Below are 638 nucleotides of genomic sequence, written 5' to 3' on the forward strand. Positions count from 1 at the left end.
CATATCATATTCTATTTCTTTTCCGTTTTGAAATCCTCGAAATCCTGAGCAACTCAAGGACCCTCGGAGAGAGTTGGGGATTTTCCGGTCTCATATTTGGATTTTCGTACCAAATAATGAAACGAGGATTTTTGATATTAGTTATTCTTCCCCAAAAAAAATATTTCGTACAAAAATAAATGAGAGGAGATGATATGACTTCTCCAAAATAATTGAAATATTGGAGGAAAGATGTTAAAATCATTTATTTGATCTTAGTTGATTTTATTCGGATTTTATTTGCATTAGAAAATTTGCACGTTTTCCAAAATTGCATTTAGGGCCAAGAAAATGTTCACCTCGTCCTAAATATTTCATTTAGACGGTGAAAATTTATTTTGGTATTTTAGATTTTTATTTATTTTACTAGGATTTTTTTTAATTCCGGCAGAATTTATTTAAAAAAAAATTGCGCCCGCGCCCGACCAGGCCGGCCCGCCTAGCCGCCGCCTTCCCCGCGCGCGCCGCCGTGCGCCGCACGGACGCCGAGGGGAGCCCGAGACGGACTCCTCCCCGGGCGCCCCCTTCCCCAAGCTACCGCCGCCCCCTCCCCTCCTTAAATACCGCCCCGCCGCCAACCACCACCACCACCATCGCCT

The sequence above is a fragment of the Triticum dicoccoides genome, chromosome 3B, assembly GCF_002162155.2.
Source record: "Triticum dicoccoides isolate Atlit2015 ecotype Zavitan chromosome 3B, WEW_v2.0, whole genome shotgun sequence".
Classification (NCBI taxonomy): Eukaryota; Viridiplantae; Streptophyta; class Magnoliopsida; order Poales; family Poaceae; genus Triticum; species Triticum dicoccoides.